General features: G+C 40.6%; 1 protein-coding gene and 1 long non-coding RNA gene across 2 annotated transcripts in view; both read right to left on the bottom strand.

The window, feature by feature from the left end:
• ntm (neurotrimin) overlaps window positions 1-18,029 on the bottom strand; it is a 519,740-nt gene that overhangs the window by 229,774 nt on the left and 271,937 nt on the right. The window lies entirely within an intron of this gene.
• Window positions 344-17,622, bottom strand: LOC118496586. Its single transcript, XR_004899177.1, has 3 exons — window positions 17,560-17,622; window positions 16,564-16,565; window positions 344-354 (listed from the first exon to the last, which is right to left on the bottom strand). It is a non-coding gene; the product is annotated as an uncharacterized LOC118496586 (long non-coding RNA).

Below are 18,029 nucleotides of genomic sequence, written 5' to 3'. Positions count from 1 at the left end.
AACTGTAGCCTCCTCCATGTCTGACAGTAAATATATTTACACAGCCTTCAGATCGGCCCCTCCCCTTTAAGCCAATCAACTGCTAGCATGCTAGGTCGTCTTGGAGACGTAGCCTCTGGGAGGGCACATCTGAATTATCTAACATGACTTCACTTCAAAGATAATTTTTGGCTCAAATTTAGGGACAAATTTGTCCTCCCAAAATATTGGTAATGACATGTCCCAACTGTCCGTCCCTCTTTCTATTTCGTGAGGGTTTTTATTAATTTACAAAATGTTTTTTTGCCGCAGTTTGTAGCTGTGGATGGTTGTCAACGTAACTTTAACAGCCAGAAAGTGCTTGATAAATATGTGCTGAGTGCCATACAAACATGGGCATTTCAACCAATATCTGGAACAATCAGGGGACATAAAGTATGTATAGGCAAGTTTGCTCAAATGTAATTGTCAGTGTCTCTAAAAATCTACCACTTGAGTTGTATATTATACGGTTACCATCACAGTCTGTTGCCACCCAGTGCATACTGAACTCTGTGTGAACTAAGCTGCACAGCACAGCTTGTTAAAAAAGCAGTATGTTTCAACAAACAGAGGCTTTGAGCTTGAGGAAGAGTACGGTGAGCTAACAGGCCACTGGATGAAGCTGGAGATGGATCCACAGGGTTTGATTAGCTGATGCTGAAACTGGGACTAAGTGCTACAGAGGAAAGATAAACTGAGTGGTCGGTCTCAATTAATGTGGATATGATCAGAGTGCACTAAAGTTATTTTGATTCTTTTTTTGTTTGGTTTGTTTTTTGTTTTTGTGGGGGGGGGGCGTGATTACAATTGAAATGATATGTTTGAATTAGAATAACCGTATGATTATTGAAATGCAACAACACTGACAATAAGACAAAGAAAGGCTTACATAAAAGAGAGGCGTTTTACTCCGCCTGTCTATATACTGCCAATCATTAAATATGAAAAGTTCCCTAGATCCCAGAGAGAGAGAGAGAGAGAGAGAGAGAGAGAGAGTCTGGCAGACACTATGTACAGAAAGCTTTGATGATGCGTGAGCTAGTCCCAGGCCTGATGGATGCTAATAGTCTCTACGTCATTTGAACTTCACTAGCTGGGCCTGTAGTAGTTTCTTTCAGTTGAAAAGTAGCTGGTAGTTTGAGAGAAGAGTTTGGCATCTATTCACCGTGATGATGCATGATGGGAGTCTTAAGTGTTACAAACTTTCGAATGCCTCCTACAGTGTCAAACCACCATACATCTCCATAACCATACGCTGATCATTCACACTTTGGCTCCTCACATGAACAAGCAGTTAATTTAGCGAGTGGAAAGTAATGGGAGTACATCTAGTATTCAGCTTATCACGCTCACACTGCAGCACATATCCATCAGAACACGTTCACATTCACATTCATTCTCTGTCGTTCAGTTTAGAATGCGGAAACTCATTCTGGTAAATGACCTGAAAAAAAAAGATTCCACTCATTTCCAAATCATTTATGTAGAGATTTCTGGCTGATACTGGAAGTGGAAAATACGTGAAACTGCTAGTTCTGCCCCTGAACCCTCCCTTATTACAATCAAACTAATAATTCCAACAATACTACTAATAATATAATTACTAATGCAACTAATATAAATGATAAGTGTAGGAGCTATTTATTACTTTGTTTGTTGTTTTAGCTATTATTTGTTTTGAGTGGCTCCTGAGGCTTTATATAGGCAGCAGATATACAGTAGGACCAGCATGCACCTGGGAGGGTCTGTGGTTTTAGAGGCAGCAGGAGGCCTGATTTATTAATTCTTTTGTTTGCTATTTTGCCATGGATAAAGAAACCTCAAGAAAAATTCTTGTTCTCTTCTTCTTGCTTATGAATAAATAGCCACTACTATCACTTATTATCAGAACCAGAATCAGAATCAGAAAAGGTTGTATAACAACAATAAGTACACTTATGTGGAATTTGCCTTGGTGAAAGTTGCATACATAAACAAACAAACATTATTAAACATTAATATGAAATAAGGTTGCTCAAACAAGTCCCTTAAGACCCTCCAGTTGATCCAGAATGCTGCAGCACATGTATTGACCTAAGAAACTAAGAAAAGAGATCATATTTCTCCTGTATTAGCTTCTCTGCATTGGCTTCCTGTAAAATCCTGGATTGAATTCAAAATCCTTCTCCTGACCTACAAAGCTCTCAATGGTCAGGCACCATCATATCTTAAAGAGCTCATAGTACCTTATTCCCCCCCCTAGAGCACTGCGCTCCCAGAATGCAGAGTTACTTGTGGTTCCTAGAGTCTCTAAAAGTAGAGCCTTCAGCTATCAGGCTCCCAGTCTGGGTTCGGGAGGCAGATTTGAGAGTAGACTTAAAACTCTCCTCTTTGATAGAGCTTATAGTTAGGGAGTGAGGAGTTGCAGAGAATGCGTAGACTAGCAGGGGAGGGTGTGTAGCTTCAGACACTGCACCCATTCTTAACTCTGCTTCTCCTCATAGTTGTCAGATTCATCTACCAACCCTTTGTAGGCTGGCTCAGGTTTGCCTTGGACCAGCTCTTAGTTATGCTGCCTGGGGACTTCCTTTGACACACTGATCTCCTCTCTCTTTCCATCTGGGTGCATTCATGTCCCAGTAATGTTTCTTACTAGCTTAGTTCCGGGGAGCTTATTCCCCGGAGTCATTATGTTTCCTCGCATCACAGATTTCCTTGGATTGGGGTGGCACCTGGATCGTGGTTGCAGCTGCTGCCATGGTCCTGCTCAACGCCCTGCTACTCCCTGCACTGCTACTACAATTAGTTCTAGTCATAGTATTATTATGTTTATTGTTACTATAATTGCCACTGTTCATCATACCAACTGCTATACTATTATGAATCATATTTCTGTATATCTTTATCTGTGTCTCCGGCAGATGGCCGCCCACGAAGAGTCAGTGTCTGTCCGAGATTTCTGCCTGTAAAAAGGTTTTTCCTCGCCACTGTCGCACCAAATGCTCACTCTTGGGGGCAATTCCTGGGTCTTTGTAAATTATAGAGTGTGGTCTAGACCTACTCTATCTGTAAAGTGTTCTGAGATAACTACTTTTGTGAGTTGAAAATTTAAATTAAATTAAACTGAGATTGAAAATTGCGTGTGTGCATTAGTTCCAAATTTACATGTATACTGTCTTATCAGCTCAATAAAGTTTTAAATTCCCCTAACCTACATTATTATAACAATTGTCCTTTCAAAAGCATCTTTATTAAAGGGTTTTACAGATATAAGATAGTGAGATAAAAATGCTGACAAAAAACAAACATCATATTTATATACAATAAAATGCTGTACATATATAATTTTGTTTTTAAATCACAATCCAATTTGAATAAATAAGCCTTCTCCGTATAGTGACCATGTGACCATTCCAGTGTAGGCTCAGGAATTCCAACCAATCACGGACGAGTCCTCATGCTACGTGCAGCCCTGGCTTAACTCTGAAGTAATCATTCAAATTGCTGAGACTGGAGCAGTCTGCGCTGCAAACCTTGATATCAACAAAATCAACAGAGCAAATCATGCGGCAGCACGTTCAGGTAATGCTACATTAATTCTGACAGTGACAGAAGCTCGCATCAGGCTGATTTTTCTCTATTCACACAAACGCCTGCAAACATATGATTCACAATTCTGTCAGAGAGCCTGAATGAAATGATATGGTATTGATCAGTAATGATTAATGGAATATGCAATCCGAACTGACACCAAAGTAACACTCATTTTTGCTGCTTCACTCGCAGACAGTTCTGTTGGTATTCATGTGATGAAGATAAATAGCAGTGCCTTTGCCTGGTACAGACAGAAGATGGGGCTGGTGCTCAACAAGAAATATCCTCAGCTTTGTCTGTCCTGTTTCTGCTTCCCTGCAGAGTTTGCAATAGTATGTAAATGTGCTTTTTTTGGCCATAGCATTCAATCAAAGCCTATCAGAGTATCTGACAGGCAATACCAGCCTACAGACTGAAATCAACAGTCCAATTCAGGCTTGCTATTGTGAAGAAAGCATGCCTGGATCTCCCTATCGAATGATAACTAGACTCAGAAAAACAGTATTTTTTTGGCAGTGTCAGATAGCTGCAGGAGACCAGAGAGTACTGTCTAATCCACCAGCAAGCATCCTCCCTGTATGTGCATTATGAATAAAATAATTGGTGCATGCACTCTTATGCTCTCACTCCCAACCTCTTTTTGTTGGCTGAGGGAAGACAAACAGCATTTATTAACATAAAATCCATACAAAACTGTTCCCTGGAGGAAGTGGTGAGAAAATATCCCAATGAACAGACTTTAGTTTTGAATATGTAGAGATGAGCATTAGATGAGAGAGGGGGTGGAGGCAGGGCCTTGAGTTGTAAATGAATTTACATGTGTTTTTCATCAACTGTGGGCATCAGCTGTGTGCCCAGCACGGGTACGTTCATATGAAACATGCTGTGAGAAAAATAAGTGCAAGTGTCCTTTTGGAAATGAAACTGTATATTAAAATCACATGTACCTGCTCATCAGGTGGTTTATGTCTATTTCTTATGCCAGTTTCTTACTCAGTCGGAAATAAGACAAACATTTGCACATCTCTATTTATTCTGATGATGTTTCGGCCCTTGGGTCTTCTTCAAATCAAAAATGTTCAGTTTCTTAAAGTGGCTATTTGTTGTTGTTGTTGTAGCAACCAACGTAGTACTAACTTAGATTAATATAGAATAGAAACACAAGGACGCTTTACACAAGTACAGGGGGCCAAGAGAAAAGGAACTAGTAGGCCAACACAAACACGGACTAAAAGGAATACAACATCCGCGCTTAATGTCGGCTACTGACGTACAACCACATCGCGCAATCTAAAGTTATTTTATGAATGAAATAAACATATTACACACCTGAGGGCCAATTTGCAGTCGGTTTTGAATAATTTACAATCCCTTAATTGCCTCCATCTGTTGAAAGCCCGACTGAGATTGACTCGGTTCCGCCTGTCGTCTTTCACTTTTCTTCTTTTAATTTCCTTCTTTCCTGTGATGGTCCTGCCCCAGTATCAGCCATAACTACAGCAGATAACTTCTAAAATAACATTAAAATACAATTAGGCCTCTATAAAGAAATCTCCTGCTACATTTTACCTGGCTGGATACACTAACACAGGCTTTTCCGGTTGTTACAACGCTACTCACGTGACACAGTGTTGTACCGAAATCTATGACCCATCAGAATGTGTTACTGAAGTTATTTTGTGACTTGGCGAGAAAAATCGGACCCAGACAAAGGCATTAATAAAAACTATAAAAAACTAGCGTTAGTCTCGTTTGCTGTTACAGGTCATTTATGATCATCAGATGAAACATTACACAGTTTCAGAAACATTTAAAAGTTACATATAGTCACTTTAATGACCGACACAAATCAGGAGTTTAAGTCTGTTGGGGCAAGTCCAAGTCAAATATAAGATGTTGGAATAGACTAAAGTCCTTACTTTGCCGATTTTTAATCAGTTTGTATCATAACAATGTTGGTAGTATGTGTAAATGAACTATGGTAAACTTCCCTCCATCTTACCAGGCCAGCAGAAAAACACGTAACTCAGAGTTTTTCTGCTGTCTCTAGGACTGTTGCTATAACAACAGACTGTACTTCTGCATACAGACACAAAGAGCACAGAGGCGGGTTACCTATTCCCCGCCTTGAATCCTTTCAGAAACATAAATTTAGTGCATTGTTTGGCAGTAATACAAGAGATTTTGAACAGGAAGCGGTCGCCATCCTGTTCCCTGTATTGCAAAAAACCCGATGAAACAGTAAACCTAAACAGCGCTGATCAAATATAAACCAAGATTATGTTACTGTATAATCTATTCCTTGCCTCAAATGTTTTCAGAAACATATTTCAGCTTTAGCGTTTAACTGTAAGACAAGATAATTTGTTACCAGCCAGCCACCATATTGATTCTGTGCATGCTCGCATAAACTCAGCCACTAGAGGGAGCGCTTATTTGCCCTGGTGGCCCTAGTTGTAGGTTGTCTACCTTTTGAACAAAAGAGAATACCACAACTTTTTTTTTTTGCTTTCTCTGGCCATGTAGCACCAATTTAAAAAATGTTCGCTCCATTCTACGGCAGAGACAGCCCTGTATTATGAAAAGACCATCTTTCTTTGTTAAGGATAAGTCCAAGCCAAATTTAGTCAGACTATATAGTCCTTATAGATCGGATACAAAGTCTACTACTTTACAAAGTCAAAACTGTGAACTTTTGTTTTGTGTCTTAAGTCTCTGGAATTAAAGCCTTCAGCACTGTGAAGAGTTTTTTTTTCCATACTCAGATGAAACCATTCAATTAAATCGAATCCACTAATGTATGTTTATTGAAATTATTAATTTATTTCTGAATTATAATTCATTTGAAACGCTCACTTTATTACCCTAATTGCATTATTACATGATCTTATATCTATGCAGCTCACAGCCACAGTGCTGTGTGAACAATTTGTCTATTCAAGTGAACTCTAACTCGCCTGGCAAAAGCAATCCAAGCATGCACTGCGTATCACCTCCGATCCAACTTCATCCCCTTTGGCCCAGCCACAGGGCAGCATCCCAAACTTCCCTTCTTTTCCTTTAATGGTTCAGAGTTATTCGAATGGATATAAATGTTTTTGCCGCACCACTGAGCAGGGTGAAAAGCGGTGATGGAAATGTCTTTAAAAAAAAGCCTTCCCCTTGATGCCTCTGGCAAAACTAGCAGTGCTCTCTACTATCTTTTATCACCGCCCGCAGGTCACTCAGAACAGCTATTTGGCGGCCATTCGAAGGCATGTATATCTTTACACATGGAATTGTATCAACATGACTAAAAAGTACCTTTCTGCACCTTGGAGTGCACTGTGGGACTGACCTCGTTACCGTTCCTCTGTAGCCCACAGAAAACTTCACACCTGGCGGCAATGCAAGCTCTGGTGAATATAAATTACTGCAGTGGACATGGCCTTCCCTCTGCAGCAGTTGTTTCAAAACTTGCTTGTCTCTCTCTTTATTTCCCTGTCACTAAACCCATTGGGAGTGGGGGAATGTTTCAGTAGGACTCGACATGGCATAGATTACGACTCTATCCAGCAGGATAGAAATGTACTTTTCATACACAAACAATACAGCACACAACAGGGAGGTTAAGGCACTTTAGTTCACAAGTCAAAGCGATTATTCTCAGTTCCCACAGGCCTGCTTTTCAGAAAGAAAGGAAAGACAGGGCCAGCGCCACCAGGGGTCTTAAAATGGGCTTAGCCCCATCGGGTGTATTTTTTTGCCCTCTCAGGTTAACACTAGAACCGCTATAGCCCACGCCATTTAACGTTGTGATCAAAAAAGTGAATTGTTGCCGTGTGCCGTTTGAAAATAAACTAAACAGAAAGTTATTATTTTACTTTACGGAACAATGGAACAACAGAACAATGGAACAACGTCACCTTTTGTGTCATATGCATAACCGGAAGTGAGGTGAGGTAATGTAAAAGATGTGCTGATTTTAACCCAAACCCAGACAATCTTTTTCTAAACTAAGTAGCCTAATTTCGGTGCCTAAACATAACCGAGTAGATTTTGTGCCTAAACGCAAAAAAACTGCAACCGTTTCCCAACGTTAACGACGTTACGTTACGTTATTTCCTGCCAACGGTAATAATGCTAATTTATGAAAGGTTCCTGTGGGTCGGCTTTGCGTTCTCCTTGTTAAGGTAAGCTAGGTTAGCCTCCTTGTGCGCGCTTCTCAAATGTACTTTCAAATTTGTAGGATTTTTCCCTTTAATACATTTTACCACCTTCCATTGCAAGGCACTTGCTTTTATCTGACACACATAAGTCATAATCAAATAGCACACTTTTCTACTGCCATGATGCCATGGACTATGCTGTGTTCAATTGGCCATGGAATGTCGGAATTTCTGGGTTCCCAGTCGGGAGCGTGCCTATGTTCCCACAGCTCTATGTTCCCACAGCCCTATGTTCCCACAGCTCTATGTTCCCACAGCCCTATGTTCCCACATTTCTAAGATTCTTTTCAAAATTGGGCCCTATGTTCCCACATTTTTAAGATTTTTTCCTTAACCCTAACCCAAATTTGGAAAATGTCCTAGAAATGTGGGAACATAGGGCTATGGGAACATAGGGCCTAATTTTCTGTGAAAAAAAATTCTTAGAAATGTGGGAACATAGGGCTGACCCCTCCCAGTCGGATACTGTATATATGTCTATGGCATAGGAAATGTCAACTCTGAAAGAAGAAAGATTATTTGCTCTATGAAAGACATTGACAAAGATGAAAACTAAGGACATTTACTCTATGATTTTATTTTATTTTAGTTAGTTTTGCAAACAGACATTACAGTTTTAGTTAGTTATCGTTTTTTTGTAATGCCTTGTTTTTATTTTTATTTCAGTTAACGACTATGTTTTTTCCCACCTAGTTTTCATTATTTTGTTCGTTTTCATTGACGATTATAACCCTGATCATCGTATGGTTTGGAGGACGTTTCACACTTTTTCATAATGAATTTTATTGTATTAAAAATTCTGGCATCTGGCTTCATAAAGATGAACACCTTTTCTGAAGTAATACATGCTTGCCAACAATAATGCATCTTTTCACGCTTTTAGCCTTCGCTGTACACTCTCATGTCTCCAAAGCAATGATGCTGCACTGACGAGGATAATGTGTTTTTAAAAAGTAGAAAACAGTCAATTATGACTGATACAGTGAAAAAGGGAATACACTTGGAGTAGGGATGTGATTTACTCTGGGAAGTAGGCAAAGACAGTCTAGACTTGCTGCTGGACCTAATAAATATAAATGAATAAGAAGTGTGCACTTTGCATTCACTGCTCTCTTCCAGTCTTATCCAAGGTCTACTGCTGCAGGTATAAATAAGTTTTGCTTTGGATTTACAGCACTACACAGCATTGAATCTTTTGAAGTTACATTAAATGCCATCAAACTCAATATCTCTTTTCTTTTTGTACAATGCCTGAGAACACTGAAATGGATTTATGCGTTTGTCAACATTCTTGCATGGCCTCAGCCACATTTGATTTCTATTACATTCACACAGCCACAGAGCGTACTGTTGACTTTGATTCATCTCCCGCTGATCTCGCAGCTTATCAACACACTCAAGATTCGCTGCATAATTTCAAGAGGCACATTGCTGCCTTCCAAAGACTGGTGTGAGCAGGATCGAAGGCCTCGCTCTGGCTGAGTGACCAGATTTGTGCTGTGTTGAGCGAACGTGTTGAGGCTGAATGTAATTGTAAGACACATTATCAATATATATTTTTAATGGAATCACACACTACTTGAGAAGTGACAGTGCGATGCTAAAACAAAGAGTTGTTCCACCATGAATCTCTTGCACTACACTCTTGTACACTCACAACAATATGTGTTATGTCCTATTCACAGGTGGCAGAATCACTGCCAGACAGACAGACAGACAGACAGATAGAAAGCAGACAGACAGTATCCTGAAAAAATGGACTGATCTAATGACTGATGATGAAAACATACAGACTCACTCCCATCGCGTCAAATAGAGACCCTTGGTCAGGTGCCTTTGTCATTTGTTGTTGACCCAAAAAGTCTCTTTTAGCATCATATTTAATCGGGACTCTTGGCGTCACTTTTTGACGCTCTGCGTCAGGATGTAGGTTTAACTGACATGCGGCACGAGAACGGAGCAGTTAGGTTTAGGAAAAGATGGTGGGTGGGGTTACAAAATGTATGTTTCAGTGACACGCGGGACAAGAACGGGACAGGAACCCCGGTCTCCTGGGGGAAAGTCCTGTGTTGTTTGACCCATCCACCACCCCAACCTGCCTCCTTACACAGATTTTCAGTCTTTCATACTACTCTCTACCGTTGTCTCTCTTAATACTACGTCATCTTACAGCGCCGCGGACGAGCTGCTGCTCTGCCCGGTGCGTCCCATACAGACGCTGAAGGGGGATTTTTGCGTTGGTATCTGATGCTGAGAGACACTGACCAAGCGTCCGTATTTTACGAGTTGGGAGTGAGAATGGGGTTGTGATAATGTTATTATTCATTGCCAACTCCCACTGTGAACCATAGTCACCATAATTTCTGGCCTCACTATTAGTCTGTAGATCTCACTGTTACACCATGGATTATGTTAATCACTATTTTCCCCTGGTACACTCGGACTGCCCAGTTGCTCCTTGTCTCATTGTAGAGCCTAATTCATGCAGACGTTCCCCTACTGAGCAAGCACCTTAGCCAAATGGGAGCAGTTCCTACTGCAGCATCAGGAACCAGGTCTCTGACTGGCTTCTCCCCTACAAACACAGCAGACGGATGTACCACAGCTGAGAGCTGGATTGAAGTGGTTTTTCTTCCTCTTGCACGCTCCATAAGAGAAGTCATTTTGTCATGTTGAAACCACTCCCTCCTCATGCAGTCAATTACCAAATTTAGATATTAATGGAGTGTGAAATAAGTTGAAAAATGTTATAAAAACGGGGAGCTAAAATCAAGCTATTGGTTCATAGCCGTGATATAATAACCACATAACACAGCTATGACCTCTAATTCCTTTGCACAGTAAATATCAGTCTGCGTCTGAGAAAAAAAAAACTGATAGCTGGTGCCACGGAGGGAAGCTGTTTATCTGCACACACACAGCCTTGACACGGAGCTGGTGTAAAATCGGCAAAGTATTCCTTTAGGCGTTATCTCTGCTCTCTTCAAAGCCACCAGACTTCCTTGACAAAAACAGTTGGAAGTTGCTGTTCTACCGCTGCCTGGATCGGTTAGTTTCTTTGTGTTATTGTGCGACTTTACGGGAATCCGAACTAACCCTTTAGCGTTAAGCAAAAGAAATAGCCTAGCTGCTAGTGTAGCTGTAGCGTTAACTTACCTATGTTCCATAGCAACCGCCTCAGTATGTGCAGGCAACCATGCCAGTCATGTAAGAGGACTTATTTTATTGTAAAAACTTTTTTATTAATAAAAATCTATTTTAGCTGTGTACTGTAGCTGTGATATAATCACAACACACCACAGCCTGTTGTGAGCTATTGCTTACATACGTACTGTAGTGGTAGAGGCTATATACAGGAAAGAACTGAATATAAATGTATATGTATGTACATGTAACATAAATGTCTGTACCCAGTTAAAAGTGCTGTAGGTAGGATTGTGAAGATCCAGGACTTAGCCAAAAAATTTGAACATCGACAACTTCTCAGTCCCTCCCCCCTTTCTGCTAAAGCTGAAAACGGTCTCCTAAGCCCCTCCCCCCACAAGGGAGAATGGATGCGTGTGCATGAGCAGTGATTTTATAAGTCTTACATCCTGCACCTTTAATGCTTAAAGCAGCTCTGCATCTGTTCATGTTTGCTAACACTATAAAACACATGTAATTGTGTTCCAATCTCGCAAATGGCATTTGCTATGTAACACCAGTGACAAAACAATGACATGAGCTAAATTTAAATAGGCCACAGGGAAATTACAGGTTGCACCTCTGTGGTATAAAAAGACAACTTATAAAATAAACTGTGAGCAGCACTGAAGGCCATGCTCACATTTGTATTTGCTCACTGACAGGATGATGTGTGAAGATGTGTGTCATTAAGACACAAATACACAATTAAAATTATAGAGACAATAACAATGGGAAGCACGTGGGAGCAAGAGACTCTACATGCTGGTCCATTAACCCTCCCTCCTCTATGGTCCAGCTGCGAGCCACTTACCCAAGCGTAAATTACACTACCTCTTGATCCTCAACCAATGGAACAGCAGCCTCCATAAAGCATTAATATGTTGATTATAGTGCCAAAGCATGAAAACATCATTTAACAGAAGTCTACAATCCAAGCAGGCCTAACCAAGTCTGTAGTATTGTACGAAATACGTGCCCAAGACTACTACATATATATATATATATATATATATATATATATATATATACATACAGTATAAAGGAAACAAATAACAGTGTATATGTGGAAAATGTACTTCTCTTGCCAATATTTCAAATTCCTGTCTTCTATGTATAATCAGTGTGTCACTTAAAATACAGCTCATGAGCCTTACTTGTTTACTGACCCATTTATAGCAAAAAGACGGCTGCTGCATCCATCACTCACTGTCTTTACAATGACCTGCAAAGAGAAGTTAGTGTAACTTTGTCTTCTTAGATGTTGAATCTCATATCCATGACTGATTCCAATATAAAACATTGTGACTGCCCTTATATAGCATTATATTTCATAAGAAATGACTAGACATATTAATTTGCATTTGAATTTTCGTAGGTGTCTATATCCATTATTCGCACTAAACCCATCAAATCCATGCCACATTTCATGATAGGCAGATGAATGGAAATTTCCCAATGTATTATATTGAAAGCAGCCTTTGCTTGTCATTTCAGCAGGTTGGACATGCTCATAGTAATTATAGTTTAACACTATGAGTGTGTAGCAATGCTTCCCACACGCTACATTCAAACCACGTACTATACTGCACATACAGGTCTTTTGTGGATTTAACATATCCCAATTAACATGCAAAATACCCAGAGGGCTCAGTTCAAAACCACAGGCAATGTAACCTTGAGCATCTACAAGGCAGTCAATGATAAAGCCACTTTGCTATATGACTGTTCTCAGAGCGGGATGGTTAGACAGGTGGAAGCTCTGGAGAGGGTCCAGCACTGTTGGAATCACAAATACATTACTGTCGCCATTGTGAGTTCTATGAGTCTACTCAGTCCAAACTAAAAGTCTAACTATCTTGGGATCCATGAGGAAAAACAACAATAATCTTGTCCACATCAACACTGCAGGCAAGGAGTACCCAGAAAACATTTAAAACTGTATGAGGCCAAGATGAGCCTGTTATTTTTCTCATAGTTTTTATAAAAATCTTTTCCTAGAAGATGTATATTTTTAGTCAGTACTCTTGACTTCAAGAATAGTGTTTTATGTCCAGAACGTTTTTGGTAATTGCATATTGTTACTTGAAGAGAGCGCACTCTTGCACATTTATTTCAGTGTAAGCTGTTGTATTGAGGAATGGAGTGGAAGCTAGGCTAGATATGTCCTGTCCTGTTTTAGTTTTATAATATCCAGCAAGAAGATACTGTGGATTTTTCCTGTGACACGTGGAATAAAATTGTTTGTGTTTTCCCCACTAGAATGGATTGAGTTGATCCTTGTAAACTACATCAATGGGACGTGAGTAGCCATAGCCTCCTAAGTCTAGTCACTTTTCCTGCAGTAACAAATGTTAGAAACATGCTGTAACCAACTCCTAATACAAATACATACAATAGGCTTAATTTTATTTAATTTATACTCTTTATTGATCCCCAATGGGGAAATTACAATTTACACTCTGTTGTTATTACACACTACACGCAGGCCTGAAATACACACACACGTGGTCAGGTCCTTTTCATGCATTAATGGAGAGATTACAGAGTGAGTGGGCTGCGACTGCTGAACAGGCGCCCTGAGCGGTTGGGGAGGGTTTCGGTGCCTTGCTCAAGAGCACCTTGGCAGTGCCCAGGAGGTGAACTGGCACCTCTCCAGCTACCAGTCCACCTCCGTACTTCGGTCCTCTGTTACAAGTAAAATTCCTGCATTGAAATTAAGTAAAAATATATAAGTATCATCAGTAAAATGTACTTAAAGTATTAAAAATCCTCCCTTTTAGAAACTGGAAATGACCAGCTGGAAGTCGAACGGTTGTGTGTTTAATGATCTAATCATCTCAGCTGGACTTGTAGCCGTTATATTGTTGGCTAGTTTGATTTATAATAAAACATCAGATTTTATAAACTACATGTGTTTTGTCTGCAGAAATCTTAATGTGTAAAGTAACTAGTAACTAAAGCTGTCAGATGAATGTAGTGGAGTAAAAAGTACAATATTTCTCTCTGAAACGTAGCGGAGTAGAAGTAGAAAGTGGCATGAAAAGAAAAGACTCAAGTACAAGTACCTCAACATTTGGAATTAAAGCTATAGTGTGTAGTTTCTGTCTCCCCCATGAGGAATTCTAAGTAATGACAACAAAACTGTCAGCGCGTCCACATGATACAAGCCTTCTGTGACCGTGCACCGCTCCCCCCCTCCTCCTCCACGCAGTTGCTAGTAGCCAAGGAGGACACGGAGGATTAAAAAAACATGATGGACTCTTCAGAAGAGGTCATTATCTTCACTTGAGTTTCTGCACGGGAAAGTTGCCGGACACCACAATCTTCTGAACATAGTCATACTGAGAAATATAGAGAGAGTTGTGTGGAGCTGATAGTCTTAAATAGCTTTGTAGCAACTCATTTGGCAATGGCTTGAATGTAACGGACGTTCATTAATGTCAAAAAGTTACGCACTAAAGCTTTAAGTACAGTACTTGAGTAAATGTACTTAGTTACATTCCACCGCAGACGTTTTGCAGTAAAATGGGCCAGTGGTAGCAAGCATCTTAAATTTACAGAGCGGCTTGCATAGACAGCAAATGCAGTATTAACTCCACAAAAAACTCCCCTGATATGTGTCCAAAAGGTCAGTGAGCTGTGCTTTGTGCTCAGGTAAACAGAGGCTGAACCCTCAGGGTGGGCAGAGAGAGCAAAGTGAGTGATGCTGTACATTCTGTATCTTATCGTAAAATATGTATCAACACATCTTACCCTGCATTTTGCTGTCTGTTTGATAGAAATGCCAGAGCATATGAAAGACTGAATATCTGTAAAACTTGAATAAAGGGAGATAAATGAGAGCTGCAATGAAAACATTGGAATAAAGGAATGCGAAGGAGTCATCTATCAGTGTTCAGTCATTCTGCCCCCCCCCCCCCCCCTCCTCTACAAAGTCCTTTGGCTGCCATACAGTTTTGCTATCAAGGAGACAAGTTGTGATGTGCTTCATTTTCCTCTAGAGGACAGTAGAGGTGCAAATAATTCAACAGCTAAGATTGGTTGTTCTATCAAGTGGCTATCGCTTGTTTCTTTTTTGTTTTCTCATCCCCACATTACAAATTGTCCATCAGGAAGATTGAGCTTGTATATATATATATATATATATATATATATATATATATATATATATATTTTTATCTTTCTGTCATCCTTTCTTCATTGACATTGACGGTGCATGAAAAATCATCCCACCCACGAAGCAGCTTATTCCACAAACCCCAAGTCATGCTGGCACAGTGTATGAGGAGATCAAAAAGAGCAAAGAGGAAGACGGAGAATGACTCATTTTCACCACAGCTTCTAAGAGTCTGTGTTGTCTCCTATTCATGGCAACACACCCGGCAGCATTAGCCTAGTTGCTAATGTTGTGCCACCAGTTTTCTATTAATCCACTCCACAATAGCAGGGCAAGGGCGCCAGTCTGAATTCTTTCTGATTCTGTGCCTCTGCCTCCTACAAACTGAGAGGATTAATGCAGTGGTTGCAGTGAGCTCTGCAAAGGTTCAGCCAACACCAGGACACAGAACAGTGACAACACAGAAGGACAAAAAAGAAAAAAGCAGCCTGCCAAGTCAGTTTTATTCCTTTTAAAGACAAGAAAATGGGAAAGCTCAAAGGATGCATTTGTTCAATGACAGTGGAGAAAGGCTAGAAGACTATAAGCAAGGGGATCAATTTTCTCCCCTAAGGACTTGCGTGGTGTCCCCAGCTAAATGCAGAAAGATTGGTAGAGTGGAAGGGCGGAAGAGCTGTATTTTACTATCTGAAGAAGACCTAGATGGAAGGGGCCGTTGCAGCTTAAGTATGGATATTTGCCTCAAAAGCCGTGGAGTAGATGACATAAGCAAGGGCTTAATTTGTGCTGGATTCAGCCAGAACGAGAATCAGACATCATTCAGCTCTTTTCAGGCACCAATGTCCCTCACATCTCATAATTACATTTATATAAATCCTCAGACAGCTGACCTGCAGTTTCATCCCTTTGCTCTCCTCACGTGCATCAGGCCTACCGATTTCTTCTCTGCATCATGCTCATAGTTGAGAGTTGTGTCGGACTTGAACTCAAGAGCACACACTGGCAAACAGCAATTCCAACAGCTGGGCTGGTTTGAAGGACAAAACCATACAACTACAACTCAGTGTGGTTCATAATATCTCATTGCATTCTCATGAACGGGTCCGTATGATATTGTACGAAAATGTATGCACACCAAAACGTATGATATCCTATAAAATTATGAGACCGCCGGCTGGTCACGTGACGCCGGCTGGTCATTTTGACGCCAGCTGGCTACGAGCTCCATGACACTGAGCGACAGTTGCTAGTTGTTTAAGCCGTTACAGAGCTTCGTGACACTGGCTACAGACCACTGTTGTATCAGCGGTGGTGGTTCAGTTACCCGAGAATAGGTGACTTTGAGCGGGGTACAGAGCACCGCGAGCTGTCGGTCGTTTCGGCAGACATTACGGTTAAATTTAGTCCACAAATAATGAGTGTTTTGCCACGACGAAAGTTAAGATTAGGCACCAAAACGACTAGTGACGATTAGGAAAAATATCGTGGTTTGGATTAAAACACTCCTAAGGAACACACATTTCCTGGGTGAAAGACTTTAGTTTTCCCCAGGAAGCAAACTCTGCTCTCTGGCTTGAAAGTCCTGTGTGTTAACGCCCACCCATCCCCCCCAACCTCCTCCCTACACGGCCAGCCGTGTTCTTATAATAATAAAACAGCAAAAAAAAAACATGGAATACTTACGAATTACAGTGCTTTACTTTTTGTAGCTTTTTGAACGAATGGTTAATGAGAACAGGCTTAATATCTATAACAACCGAGTAGCTCAAAGACCAGACCACTATCGTAGGGGTGGGGGAACCATCAGGCAGACAGGGTTGCTGCCTTGTGCTTGCTGAGGTTTAATATCAGCATTGGTATCAATCAATCAATCAATCAATCAATCAACCAATGAATGAATCAATCAATCAATCATCTATGCAGTCTTCACATCAAGGATCAGTGGAAGTGTTGGACTAATAACCTATTTAGAAAGTAGTTACCTATTAATTTATTTTAACTAAATAATTAAAACGTTGAACAATAATTTGTATATAATATTCCACGGAATTAAAGCGACCGCCAGTCACATGACAGTTATGTTAAGCAGCCGTCGCAGTTGACTTTAGCCGACAAAAGGTGACCGTTGTACAGCTGTACAACACTGCTTCCCTTAATTAGTACCAAAGAGTATAGAAGTACCAAGAGGCGAAACTCAATAGAACGTTGTGTTGCGTTCAGTCCAAGATGGCGGAGCTGCACTCTTTAGAACGTTCCATTGCAAGCTGCAGCTCAGTCATGGGTGTGTTATGTTCTAAAGAGTGCAGCTCCGTCATCTTGGACTGAACGCAACACAACAATCTATTGAGTTTCGCCTCTTGGTACTTCTATACTCTTTATTAGTACTTCCTGGACATGAACACCCATTTCCTGGGTGAAAGTCATACATTACTAAATACAAAGTACTTGTATTACATAAGAATTGCAGTGCATTACTTTTCGTAGCTATATGTATGAATTGTTCATGAGAACCGCCTGCAAATGGCTACTGTCAGGCAAAGTTCTATTAAGAGGCTCTCGCCGATGTACTTGAGATCCACTAATGCAAACTGACTTCTGCAGCAGCACACATGCCCAGTGTTGTCTTAACAACAATGTTCTGCCTGTGCATTGGCACGAGGCACAGGCTCCGAGATAGTAATCTTTGACATGGCACATCAGCATGGAGATTATCTGTGTCTGATGTCTTTATGTTAAACAGCGATCTCACAAGTGTTCGGAGCCCCGCACTTTGCTTCCTGTCCCTGCGGATTATCTCCCACTCCATACTCCAGCACCTTTTGATGTAAAAGTGAATTAAGCACAGAACATAAAGTGCAGATTTGCAAGTATGACACAAAAAGAAAGCAGGCTTGTTGGCAGTTGAAGGAATACACAGACTTTCT

The sequence above is a fragment of the Sander lucioperca genome, chromosome 13 (assembly GCF_008315115.2).
Source record: "Sander lucioperca isolate FBNREF2018 chromosome 13, SLUC_FBN_1.2, whole genome shotgun sequence".
NCBI lineage: Eukaryota > Metazoa > Chordata > Actinopteri > Perciformes > Percidae > Sander > Sander lucioperca.
The sequence above is the reverse complement of the archived record's forward strand: the minus strand, read 5'-3'. Positions and strand labels throughout refer to the sequence as shown.